The sequence below is a fragment of the Sinocyclocheilus anshuiensis genome, unplaced genomic scaffold (assembly GCF_001515605.1).
Source record: "Sinocyclocheilus anshuiensis isolate Anshui unplaced genomic scaffold, SAMN03320099.WGS_v1.1 scaffold62, whole genome shotgun sequence".
NCBI lineage: Eukaryota > Metazoa > Chordata > Actinopteri > Cypriniformes > Cyprinidae > Sinocyclocheilus > Sinocyclocheilus anshuiensis.
Genome location: NW_015544180.1, coordinates 773,025 through 786,717, shown reverse-complemented (window position 1 = coordinate 786,717; position 13,693 = coordinate 773,025). Strand labels below are relative to the sequence as shown.

Genomic DNA, 13,693 nt, shown 5'->3' with positions numbered 1-13,693 from the left:
AAAATCCACATAGCTGGTAAGTGTGCACGTTATGCTTTGCCCACTTTCTAAAATCCACATAAGTGGTAAGCAGTGTTGGGGAGTAAATAGTTACATGTAACGGAATAACGTAATTTAATTATAAAATAAAAGTAATTGTAATCAGTTACAGTTACTGAGAAAAAATGTATGATCTCAAAGTAAGTCTGATTTTGTGGTGGCTGTGCTTCAAAGGGGACATTGATCTTCCACAATTTGGTATGATTCTTTAGGGTCTTCATGAACGGTCTGCAACATACTTTGGTTAAAGTTCCTCAGTGGTTGTGTAAAACAAAACCCTTTTTACCTTGCTCTGTTCACAGCGACTCATTTTGGGGCATGTCCCTTTAAATGCTAACGAGCTCTGCTCACCCACCCCTTTCTGCCATGGAAGAGCAAAGGCGATTTAAAAATAATCATAAAAAAACGAGTTGGTGTTTTTTCAATGTATGCTTCAGACACGGGTCACGACGAGGCGTTCCCCATAGCGACCCCTAGAGGACGCAGTGTCTCGTTCCCTACTCAGGGAACCATGGTTACATAAGTAACCTGAGACGTTTTCTCATCAGATCTTCTCTTTCTCTGTTCATTTGCTCCATCAGGATCTTCATGTTGTTTTCTTGTGGTTCATGTTTAGAATGAAGATCTTCTTTCTCTGTTTCCATTCTCTCTCTTTCTTGTTGTAGTTTCTGATTAAATTCATCCCACATTCTCTGTTCTCTCTCTCTTTGTTTCTCATCCTCTTCTTCTCTTCTCATCTTTTCTTCATTTTCTTTCTGTCTGTCCCATTCCTCTCGTTCTTTCTTCATGTTTTCATAGATCTCTCTCTCTTTCTCCTCTTTCTCTTTTATTTGTGTTATATATTGTTCTGCCGTCTCAATAAATTCTCTGTGATGTGCTTCTTGTTCCTCTTCTATCCTCTTTCTCTCTTTTTCATGATTCTGTCTGTCAGCCTCTAGCCTATTCATCAGTTTGCCTATTTCTGTGTTATGGTTGATCTGAAGTTTTTCTTTTTCTGTTTTTCTTTTCTCTATTTCTTGCTTCACTTCCTTGATTTCATCCTTGAATTTCTCTTGTTCTCGTTTCAACTCGTCTTGTATTTCTCTCTGATGTGCCTCTTGTTCCTCTTCTCTCCTCTTTATCTCTTTGTCATGGTTTTGTCTTTGTTCCTCCATCATCATCTGCATTCTTTCTTTCTCTTTGTCATGTTTCTTCGTCAGTTCTTTTTTTCTCTTTTCAGATGCTTCACTCTCTCCATGAGGAACTTCATTTTTTTTCTTGTTTTTCTCTTTCCATCTGTCTGAACATCTTACATGAGTAGAAACTCCCACCGTTTGCTTTCACCATGGCGTCTATCTTCTCCAGCAAATCAGACACCTGTGTTCGGTCTTCAGTCTTATTATTATTGAACACATGGTATCTTTTTCCACATGCTTCAATTAGATTCATCAAAGGAGATCCAGGTTTTCCCAAATACTGTTCAATGGTTTTGTTCTTCAGACCATCTCCTCTGGTGAAGAGCACAATGGTGTACATTAAAGAATTTTCACCAAATGTCTCTTGGATGATCTTCACTGATTTTGCTTCTTCTGGAGTGAATTGTCCCAGTGGTATCAATAAGAGAAACACATGTGGTCCAGGCAGTACCATGGAGATGCAGTTGGTGATTTCTTTCTGGATCTCCTTATTATTAAGTTCAGTATCAAACAGTCCTGGAGTGTCGATCACAGTAACATGTCGGCCGTTGATTTCAGCTGTTTCTTTTTGAGTCTCTTTAGTAATTGACTCGTGAGATGTTCCTTCTTTAAATGTGTTTCTTCCTAAGATGGTGTTTCCTGTAGCACTCTTCCCAACTCCACTTTTTCCCACCAGCACAATCCTTAGATCATCTTGGCTCTCTGTTGTACCTGTAAATTAGGAAATCCATCAGTCTAAAATCCTGTTTAAACATGATTATTTCATTAAAACATCACAGATAAAATTTGCAAATACTGCGCACAAGCTCTTCCTGATGCCTGGTTGATTAAAATAAGGAGAGTGACAGTACAGAAAAGAGACTGTTGCCCTTCTACCAAAGTATTTTATTTTATCAAAGGTGGCAGATTTGGTCCAAACTTGGGAGTCAATTGGAACCAGGCATAGGCGCTGATTTATGTTTCTGCTGGTTATCGCTCCACCCTCCATAACACCCTCCATAATATCTTGTGTTCCCTTTCAGTCGGTCACTCGATGTCACGTTGGTGACCGACGAATTGGGGATCTCGCTTAGAGAGACCAATCCACTTTGAGTGTAAACTAAACAAGCCAATGCACATTGGCATGCGATGATTGCATCCAGCTGTCGCTGATCACAGCGTGAGCATAAAAAGGCAGCCGGTGCAACGCATACCAGCTTTTTGCTTCGGAGCCGAGCGATAACATCGTTCTACTCCTACCAATATCTTTGTTTGTGACGACGAGTTCTAGGGAGCTTTTTGTGTTGGCGGACGGCGCTTCAGCGGTGGTCGTTCCTGTGTCGAGTGGGTTGCGCAATTCAGGCTGCACTACCCCCTGTCGTGCTGCAAGCGGCCATTTCCCCTGTGCGTCTCAGCACCTAAAAGAGCATTTCCCTGAAAGAGCCTATTTCTCTAAAAGAGCTTACACGGGTGCGTCTTTGAAAAGACGACGGATCATCTTTTTAAAGATGCCGTTTCATCCGTGCGTTTCTGGATGCGGTCGTTACCTGGGGCTGGGTGATGGTCACTATCGCTGCCTCACGTGTCTGGGCATTAAACACGCTGAGGTGGCATTCGGGGATGAGTCATGTTCCCATTGCGGGAAGATGACCATCTCGGAGCTGCAGGCCAGGCTCCGTTACCTCGAGGGGGACGGAGCTACGTTGCCTCTGCTGTGATCTAGTGTTCGTCCTGGTGGCAGCCAGGCAAGGGCTACTTCGGGCAGTAGAATGGGCAGTCTGAGGGTTACAGTGGTGGCAGCCCCCTCAGGGAACCAACCCTCGGGGGACCATGACTCCTCTAGCGCTTCGCAACCAGTCGAGCCGCCAAAGGAGCGTGCTGGGCCCTGGGCGTACCAGCAGTATCCTTCAGTGCTCCTCCCAACAACCGGATGTCGATCACTGCATCGGAGGGAGAGCTCTCAGGAGAGGAAGATTCGGCTGCGTTGCCGCCCTCCGGGATGGTGGCAACGCCTGAATCGGATCCGGAGATGTCGGCTATGCTCGAGTGGAAACCTCCACCGCGTCCCGAGCCCTCGAGGTTGGACGATTGGTTTCTTGGGGTGGCTTGCGCTGCCCAGCGCTCTCAGCGCCCCACCACAGTGCCTTTCTTCCCGGAGGTGCATGAGGAGCTCACCAGGTCATGGACAGCAACTTTTACTGCCAGAAACAGACCTGCTGGTTCCTCCTCCCTCACCACCCTCGACTGCACGAGGGTGGTCACGATCTGGAAGTTCTGAAAGAGCTCCAAACCGCTACTGACCTCGCGCTCCGAGCGACGAAATTCACCAGGCCTTGGAAAAGCCCTACTCACGCACCCTCTGCCAAACCGTGGAACCAGGTAAGCGTTGCACCGCACACTCAGACCCCTCTTCGGTCCACCCACGAGCCGCCCGAGTTAGGTCCCTGCGTTCGACCTCGCTGCCCCACTGCGATACGGTGGTGGTTCCGCTGGTCCCGCTTGCACGGTATCTGGGTGCCTAGCAAGCGCTACCCAGCCCATCTCGCTGGCTTCTGCAGACCATCAGCCTCGGCTATGCGATTCAGTTCGCCCGGCGTCCCCCCAAATTCAGTGGCAACTTCTCTGGAAACTTCATGTCTGGTCCCTGGACGGGACACGGAGGTTCTAGGTGACCTAACCCAGGAGGTAGTTGACACCATCACTTCGGTGAGAGCACCGTCTACAAGACATGCTTACGTCTTGAAGTGGAACCTGTTCGTTGAGTGGTGTTCTTCTCACCGAGAAGACCCCCGGAAATGCCCGATCAGAATCGTGCTTTCCTTTTTGCAGCAAGGGTTGGAGCGAAGGCTGTCTCCCTCCACCCTTAAAGTCTATGTCGCTGCGATTGCTGCTAACCATAACACAGTGGAAGGGAAGTCGGAAGGGAAGCATGACCTGGTCATCAGGTTCCTTAGGGGGGGCGAGAAGATTAAATTCTCCCTGGCCCCCCTCTATACCCTCTTGGGACTTGTCTCTAGTGCTCAAAGCACTACAGCAGGGCCCATTTGAGTCAGTCGAGCTAAAGTTTCTTTCAATGAAAACTCTGCTCCTGCTTGCACTGGCCTCTATCAAGAGGGTAGGGGACCTGCACGCATTTTCGGTCGATGATTCGTGCCTTGAGTTTGGGCCGGCTGACTCCCAGGTAATCCTGAGACCTCCTTCAGGGAACGATGGTTACATACGTAACCTTTTTTCCGTACATACCCACGTTTTTCCGTGGGTGCTTAACCATTGGGATCGACGCCTATGCAGACAGGAAGGGCTTCAAGCTATTCATCTAAACAAAAAGCCTTGATTAGCTGGTTTAGATGTTTTTTAACAAAACTTTGTAGGAATGTAGCTCTCCAGGAGCAGGACTGAGTACCCGTCCTATTGTGTTTGTATTAAAAAAAAAAAACTAAGGGTCCACTTAAGGTACCTCAAGGTTGTCATTAAATATTTGCCCTTAATTTCTTAAGTGTTCTCTTAAGTTCTGGTTCAGTATGTGTTACAGCAATGTCCCATAGTAAGCATTTCAAAATAGAAGAATTCAGGGAACAAAAAAGCTCCCTTAAGTCATCTACTGATCTCAAGTAAAATCGAATTGAATGAACATTTTTTTTCATCACATCCACTATGAGCTTGAATGTATGTATCTCATGCCAGACTTTCGTCCTCTGCTCAACATCCCCTTTAATAAGTTTGTTTTAAAAGATTTTGTTACTATGGAAACCACTTATCCATTGCTGTGTTTTGCCAGAAACTATCGCAAAATGCTTAGTATAAACAGTTAGGTAAGGATGACAGATGGTTATGATGTTTGTTGCAATACTCTAAAATTCCCCCTAAGGAATACCTTTAAGTCAAACCAGCCAGGTCTACATCTATGATATGGTAAGACTGTGGTATTGTGCCCAGCTTAGCCTGTGTGTGTAATAAAACAATAGTCAGTTTCAATTAATTTGTTAATACTACTATTAGTTAAGTAGCCCAGTCCATAAATCATTACAAAAATCATATCGTCACACTCACATCTTTCAATGGCCTTTTGCTTCATTGTCAAATACTGTGAACTTTCATGTTCAGCACAAACCAGGTGATGTCCTTCATTAATTTGTACAATGTCCTCAAATGTCTGCAGAAGATTATCAAAAGAGCTGCTTCTCTGCAGACTGACGAGTCTGTTGAAGCATTTTTGAATGATTTTCTGCAGGATATGATTGGTTTGCGTGGACTTTTGTGTGGTGATCACCATGGTGTGTTGAAAAACCTGCTCAGAGAAAGAGTGCAGCTCCTTCTCCACACACTCTTGATCTTCTGTTGAACACTGCTGTTTGAGGAGCAGCACGATCACATGAGGTCCTGGATCAGACAGATACACACACTTTCTCACTGTCTGTGTGATCTGATGATCTGAGATGTTTGTCTGGAGTGATGATGGTCACATGTCTATCCTTCAGTCTTCCTCCGACTCTCTCTACAACATCTGGAGGAGCTTCACTGTCAAACGCTGCTTGTCCTAATATAAAGTTTCCCACTCAACTGTTTTCTGACATGTTCTTCCCCAGCAGAACAATCCTCACTGCAAAGAGTGACATCAGAAATCATGATAAACTGCCCATAATTTCCAAACACTTATTCACTTCATGTATTTTTTCATCTATAGAAATGCTCACTCCCAGGAGGTTCTTCTTTGCTCCATCTTCTCCTGGGAGCAGGATTGTGGGCAACAATCACTGTATAAAATAAAACTCTTAAAGTACAACTGACTCATTTATCACAGTAACATGAACCAATAGAAAACGTCTATGGACAATTCTGTGTGAGATGCTGAAAAAAACTGACTAAAAGTATAGTATATTTTTGTGATTGTCTGTGTTGTTACCCTGAGGAATTTTACTAATTGTAACTTTCACTAAATGGAAATTTTGATTTGTCTGTGATTCTCACCTCTGTCCTCTCTGCTGGAGATGAAGGTCTGTTCTCTCCTCTGTCTGTTTTTTTAGCCTTCAGCTGGTCATCTTTTCTGACTCGTGATGTCTGTCTGTTCATTGTCCTGCAATAGATTCAGCATAGACTGTGTTTATCTCACCAGTCTGCACTGTCTTCCTGAAGTCACTTTAGATAAAAGCGTGGTGAGTGACACACCTTACCGTTGTGAAAATATGTTTTGCCATACATAAATTAAATAAATTTGTCACAAATAAATTAAATACAGATTGTTATGTGAATACTTCAGTTGTGTTGTGATAGAAATAAACAGTAAATATGTATGCTTCTCAACACTTTTACACACAGAATATGTTCTGCGACAAAAGAGATAAGTAAAACTAACTTTTGTTATCGCAGCTCATATTCTTGATTAAGACCATCATTCATTGTTGCATCTCACCTTTATATTTAATGTAACAAACATAAAGACAATATTTATAATGAAATGTGATACCTGTATGTCGAGGTTTCATCATGCTTAGATGTTTCTTTCCTTATTGCCGAAAGCAAGAGATCTAATTGTGTCAGTGCAGTCGGTCAATATCCAAAGGTTGGAAACTTTTACCGTCTCTGAAGGTAAAAGTTCAAGCTACAGTTCCTGTGGGAATGAGGCATAATGAGAATAAACCACAACAGCAGCTGACCATAAACATGTTCAGCAACAAAAACATGTATTCATCATTAAACAGAGTAGCATTTCTATTCTTTTCTTGTGTACTGAAAAAAAGTCATTTTCTAATTGTGTTTTAAATTGTAAATGATGAAAGTGTAAATACAGTGTAATTTCTCATGTAAATCTGCAAACTGCAGTTACACATACTGTTGTCCTCATTTTATAAAAAAAAAATAGGATATAACCATATAAATGCTAATAAGAAAGAAATAGTGAAAATATTTAATGATTCGGTTTATTGACTCAGATGTTTCTATGCAGTATGTTGCACGGTTACTGTCCGGTCGTTGGTCCTATTATTACTCTTTGTCCAGTTTTACTCTTTCATTGTGACAGGACTTCACTGGTGTTTAGGTTTGAGAGTGCCAAGGTTTCTCCTAGCAGCTGTCAGGGTTATAAGATATTTTTCATGGTTTGTGATGGTGGGAAAAGGTTTTCCTCATTTGTGTATAATTAGGGCACACATTCTGTGTGCAGTGGGGGCATTTACCTTGTTTAGCTGTTTTATCTGTTTAATGTTTTAGATGTTTTTTTAATAATATTTGTTTTAATAATTTGATTTGGTCTTACTGGGGGTATTGTTCAGGGGTTCAGCTGGACATGTTTCGGATTATAAAGTCTGAGAGGGTCTCTCTTCCCTCTTGGAGGGCCTGTGTATCACTATTTGTAAATGGGTATGAAATTTAATGGCTCTTTTTTAACTTAAATTGTTAGTGGGTGCAGTCCTAATTTATTTATCTTTTGGAAAGTCATAGAAACGCTATCATAGATTTGTTTCCCCCTTTTGCTACTGGAGCCAGTGGGGATGCAAAAACGGTATTTGTTGTAGTTTCTGTTGACCACTATAGAAGTTAACCCAACTATGAGGACCTCCCCCTAATATGGAAATGTTAAAAGGGTCCATGTGAAAAGGGCATTCATGGGCCTAATGGTTAGAGAATCGGACTTGTTACCCAAAGTTTGCAGGTTCGATTCTCAGTACTGGGGGGAGTGAATATACAGCGCTCTTTTCCACCCTCAATACCATGACTGAGGTGCCCTTGAGCAAGACACTGAACCCCCACAAAACGCACTCATAAGAAATTGAAAAGTGACATTACACAAGTGGCTCTCTCTTACATAATTTGTCAAATAAAAATCAGCTACAATGCACAATGCACAACACACATAAATGATGGAGTGACACCACAACACATCCACGATGGAGAACAAATGCAAACACACATAAACACACTAATACACACATAGAACAACATGTTCAGGTTTGACTGTGATTTTTGCATGTAATTGCAAAAAAATTATACTTCAGTCCAAAAAAATTTTGAACTTTGACAAAGTAATTTTCATTTTAATAATAATTATTTTATAACGTCTAAATAAAATAACGTGTGGAAAGATCTATACCTATGTGGAAATGACAAATTAAGTAATGCTCTAGAACCATCTGGTTGCTGTGGTTGAAATTTCAGGGGTTTTTTTTTTTTTTTCTTCTCTTCAAATTTCATCAAATAATGGTTCTATGACTCATTCCCCACTCCATGTCACTCAAAACACTTCATACAGTGCTGTTCACTTGTGGTTAATTGAAAATGTTTTGTTTAATGTCACCATTATGTTGGTTAGTGTTTGCTTTAGTTGGGCTCTTGACCCTTGACTTCAGTTAACATCCAGATGCAACCAGTCACTTGTATCAGCCAAATGACCACTGAATTAAATACATGACTATACATTACGGTAATTTGGACATTAGTTTTGTTGTCAGAGAAGGAAGGGTTTGGTCAGCTGAGTCTGATTCAGTAGTTGTTTTCCTTCCCACAGTCACATTCGGCTGCTCACTGGGGACTCAAAGACATTAAAGCACAATTTCTGTTAATCTAGTGACATACAGTAGAAACACACATCTCAGCAGGTCTGGCACCACAAGGGGGCAAAAGATCTGATTTTTGCCCCCTCAACAGGGCCGGTTCCCCCTAGAGCACGATCTCAACCAAAGAAACTCAGGAGTGTGCTGTCTGCAGGAGAAGATCCTCAAATGATCGTTCCCCATGTAATCTAGTGTTAAAAAACGTGTGTGAGTCGTTCATCAGGATCTGAGGAGATCTGCAGTTTACACAGTGAGAAACTCAAACTCTAGTCGTGGCCTAATGGTTAGTAAATGCAGAGCACTAATTCCGAGTATGGGTCACCATACTTGGCCACATGTCACGTCACTTCACTTCACTTCACTCTTCTGTCTGGAGGACAGCATATAATCATATAAGGTAAGACAGTGTCTCTTGATTCATGTAAACAATAAATTGAGCAAGCATCCGGGTGTGTGTTCACGGTGTGTGTGTGTGTGTGTTTGGCCTTCCTTTTGGAAGGCCAAACAAAGTAGTTTCGCTTTCACAACAAAACACAGCGTCACACACTGTACACAGCGCCTTCACGACATGGCGGCGGCAACAACAATACTACAGCGAGAATAAAAGTTAAGCCTTCTTTCTTTGCATGAACATTTGGGCGGCGTTATGCAAATCTCCCCTCATCGTGACGTAGACATGTGGGGGCGTGTTAGAATGAGCCATTTTAGGTAGGTGTGGCTGACTCTTAACTTTTATAAAGAATATCTCTTTGGATTTGAGACTTTAGTCTTTGCAACTTTACAGATCTTCTTTATGCACCAAGAGCTTGTAACACTCCAAAGAGAAAGGAAAAATTGAAATCGCATCATATGACCCCTTTAATACTGATGTCTGGAGTGTGACATACAGACAGTTTGAACAGGATCTTGAGCGTGTGAGAGTTGATCTGGACTGTGACAGAGGAACTGTGTCATTCTCTGATCCTGTAACTAACACACATCTACACACATTCACAACCACCTTCACTGACACTGTCTTGCAATTCTTCTGGTGTGAGTGGTTTGCCCATCTTAGTATCTTACCATTTGATAGTCAGTAAACATTATCATGTTTCCAATGTTTAATCCAAGTAGACAGTTAAAAAAATTCCCTAATTCTGTCATTAACTTTAAATGGACAGTGTATTAAGTGTATTTAAGCGTATTCATAGAGAACTGAAGCACCAGAACAGTTTGTTTCCATCCCTTCATCCCGTGTGTAATAATGTTTCAATCAGCTGATAATATGGCCTTTTAATGTTGAGTATGTTTCAGAATTGTAAACAGTCCTTTGCTGTTCAGATATTATTTATAAATGTATTATTAAATAAATATATTTTTATATTTCTAGTCTGGAATTAAAACCATCATATAGTTGGTAAAGCATCAAGTCAGAGCTCAGTTTATCCTGTGATGCCACCACTTTAGATGGTTTCTGTCGGGATTCTTGACACTTGGGTTGAAGCTCTTTATAGAAACATCTGGCAAGGTGGAGGGATGATCTCTCTTTATTCTGGGTACAAAAATAGAGATTTTCAAACATAATCATAAAGACATGTCATGTATTCGTGTACTGAAGTATTTTAACATCAGATGTCCGATGACAAATCTTCTTTAATATTTTAATTCACTATCCAGGGTCAAATAAGGCAGACAAAGAGTTAACAAACATGAGACCCAAAAAGGCAGTATGATAAAGAAGCAGAAACTCCACCCTCTTACAGCACTTACCAGGAAGTGACTGTCTTAATATTTCTCCTTTCTGTTATACTGACTGTCGACAAAAATATAAAGGAATTAGTGATCAGTAGAGAAAGAAGAGAAATACTTTCAAGAAGGATTTTTGAGAAGTTTGTTTCTAAACAGACAGCAGATATTTGTGATTCTTGTGGTTATTCATTTTTGCAACATCATTCAGAAAGTGAAAGTAAAGTTTAGATTGCTGGAGCCCAAACAGTGAAAATGGATTCACTATCGGAAGATGATTTTTCTTGTCCTGTGTGTATTGAAATCTTCAAGGCTCCTGTTGTTTTATCATGTAGTCACAGTGTCTGTAAAGAGTGTCTTCAACAGTTCTGGAGAACCAAGGAAACTCAGGAGTGTCCTGTCTGCAGGAGATTGTCAAGACATGAACCTCCATTAAATCTTGTGTTACAAAACTTGTGTGAGTCGTTCCTGAAGGAGAGAAAAGAGAGCCGTTCATCAGGATCTGAGGAGCTCTGCAGTTCACACAGCGAGAAACTCAAACTCTTCTGTCTGGAGGACAAACAGCCGGTGTGTTTAGTGTGCTTTACTTCACAACAACATGACAATCATAAATTCAGACCCATCAGTGAAGTTGTGTCATCATATAAGGTGAGTCAGATTTATTTCTGAGGATTAAAGCTAAACTTCTCAGTGCCATTGTGCTCATCTATATTACATAAGTCTCCAGTGTTATATTGATTTTCATTTTAAATTCCAGGAGGAGCTCAATACAGCACTGAAGTCCTTACAAGAGAAACTTACACATGGAGAAACAATGAAAGGACAGTTTGAAGAAACAGTTGAACACATCAAGGTGAGCACTGATTCCTGACATTTCCAAATTTGACCTTTTTTGACTGGAAGACAGAAACGTTGAATGCATGTATTTTAGATCAAATATAATTATTTAAGTTTTCATCACACAGTTACATAAAGTAATTTACACCATAGTTTACACTTTACAATAAGGTTCCATTAGTTAATGTTAGTTAATGTATTAACTAACATGAACAAACAATGAACAATACATTTATTACATAATTTATTAATCTTTGTTAATGTTAGTTAATAAAATACAATCATTCATTGTTAGTTCATGTTTATTCACAGAGCATTAACTAATGTTAACAAGCACAACTTTTGATTTTAATAATGCATTAGTAAATGTTGGAATTAACGTTAGCTAAGATTAATAAATGCTGTAGATGTATTGTTCATGCTTAGTTCATGTTAACTAAAGTAGTTAACTAATGAACCTTATTGTAAAGTGTTACCGTTTACTCAAAGTATATGGAATTACATTTTAGAAATATACATTTAAAATGTATTATCTTTCTATTATGGGAAACAGATGAAAGATATTGTTGACTGTTGTATATACAAATGATTTCAGGCCAACAGCAACCATTATAACTGGATCGTTGTGTTCCTCTCACTTTTAAAAATTACTTAATTCGTATTAAGAAGTTTATTTCGCATAATGGCAGTGCGAGGGGAAATATAACCATTTGCGTAAACAAAGTTTCTGATGTTGGTTGCTAGTTGGCAGGACTACGCTCAAGCAGGAATCATATATTGGCTAGTAGCGCCCAACATCTATTGTCCAGCATTCAGCTAATCATTTAAGAGCATGTAGATATATAATCATATTTGTAAACTGTACTGACAATATGCATCTATACCTGAGGAAAACATGAGCAAAAAGATGTTTAAAGCAATGTTGCTAAATATCCCATCTTACCCCAAGGGTCTAATTTGATCTTTTTACTTAAAAACAGGAAAACTATAACTTTTACTCCACAAAATGCTGATGTGTCGACAGATCCCTCATTAACAAATTAATGTAAAAACCTTTAATATTCAACATAATACAATGCCATAGATCACTTTTTTCCAGAGGCACAAAACTAGATCAATTAATCTTAAAACAGCTTTGACTGACTAAATCTCACAAATCTCACAAAGAGTGAGGCAATTCATCAAAAGTGCTGATTTGAGATTTTGTGCCATCTATGGTCAAGAAAAAAAAAACAACCTTTATTTACCCTTTATCTTTATCAAGTAGTGATGTATATTTGTATATATGCACCCTGCTGTGTACAATGTGTATTTGCACCTGCAGACACTGAACATCTTCTGCTTCAGTGTTAGTAAAGTTAAAGTTGTAGTTAACTAACCCACATTTAGTCATTCACTCTTCATGCTGCTCCAGAATAGATTGCGTCTTTTAGATGATTGAAGTGAAAGTGATTTGATTTCAGTCTCAAGCTGAGCACACAAAGCGTCAGATTAAACAGCAGTTTGAGAAGCTTCATCAGTTTCTCAGAGATGAAGAAGAAGCTACAATCACTGCACTGAGGGAGGAAGAGGAGCAGAAGAAGCAGATGATGAAGGAGAAGCTGGAGGAGTTCAACAGACACATCTCAGCTCTTTCACAGTCAATCAAAGACATGGAGGAGATGATGAAAGCCAGTGACGTCTGCTTTCTGAAGGTCTGGTTTCAGATCATTGATTGATTGATTGATTGATTGATTGATTGAGTTGTTGATGATAAACTGTGTGTTTGTTCTGCAGGAGTTTCCAGTCTCAATGGAAAGGTGAGTGATCTGCTGCTGTCTCTGCTCTCTCTGCTTCTGATCCAAAGCCACTGCAGTTCTGATCCTGAATGTTCTTCCAGAGTCCAGATCTCATCACAGCCGGATCCACAGACGCCTTCTGGAGCTTTGATTCATGTGCCGCGTTACTTGGGCAACCTGAGCTTCAGAGTCTGGAAGAAGATGCAGGATATCGTCCAGAACAGTGAGTCTGACTGCAGAAGATCTAAACATTAGTCTTGAATTAGTTGGCCCATGCATTTTATCTTTTGCAATTCATAAAATGCAATGGAAGTTTCTGTTAAGGGAACATAGTGAGCATCAGTGCTCCCTAGTTTTTGTGGGATTTTTGTAGGGAGCGATAATTGCATTGCGCACAATGGATTTTGTGATTGAGACAGCTCTTAAAATGGTTGACTCCCTGATCAATGCTTGAAATAGTGATCTAGGAAGCTGATCAAGACACACTCATAGAATGGAAGCTTAAGTAAGATTTAAAGGGATAGTTCACCCAAAAATGAAAATGTGATGTTTATCTGCTTACCCCCAGAGCATCCAAGATGTAGGTGACTTTGTTTCTTCAGTAGAACACAAA

The 13,693-nt window shown here is 40.5% G+C and overlaps 1 pseudogene; it reads right to left on the bottom strand.

Annotated features, from left to right (window-relative positions):
* LOC107696316 (interferon-induced very large GTPase 1-like) overlaps window positions 1-6,818 on the bottom strand; it is a 21,722-nt pseudogene extending 14,904 nt beyond the window's left edge.
* Between the last annotated feature and the right edge of the window lie 6,875 nt (window positions 6,819-13,693).